This window comes from Mizuhopecten yessoensis, unplaced genomic scaffold (assembly GCF_002113885.1).
Source record: "Mizuhopecten yessoensis strain PY_sf001 unplaced genomic scaffold, ASM211388v2 scaffold610537, whole genome shotgun sequence".
In the NCBI taxonomy this organism is placed as follows: Eukaryota; Metazoa; Mollusca; class Bivalvia; order Pectinida; family Pectinidae; genus Mizuhopecten; species Mizuhopecten yessoensis.
The window spans coordinates 1-243 of NW_018427219.1; the positions used below are offsets into that span (position 1 = coordinate 1).

At 44.9% G+C, this 243-nt stretch overlaps 1 non-coding gene across 1 annotated transcript; it reads right to left on the bottom strand.

The window, feature by feature from the left end:
* Positions 1–49: 49 nt before the first annotated feature.
* Positions 50–121, bottom strand: Trnag-ucc. Its single transcript has one exon. It is a non-coding gene; the product is annotated as a tRNA-Gly (tRNA).
* Between the last annotated feature and the right edge of the window lie 122 nt (positions 122–243).

Here is a 243-nt window from a genome sequence, read left to right on the forward strand (position 1 = left end):
AATGTCTTGAAGCAGAAGAGACAGTAAGTATCTAAGTTCACAAAAGAATTGCGTCGGCCGGTAGTTGAACCCGGATCGACTGCTTGGAAGGCAATCATGCTGACCGTTACACCACCGACGCTATTTTCTTATTAGAAGCTTTGTAGCTTATTATCGTTTATGTCCCGTGTTCCCCTCCGGCGAAAACATGTTACCCATGTTGTAGTCTCGTAATTATTCGTAGCTCGAGGCACAATCTTCCAG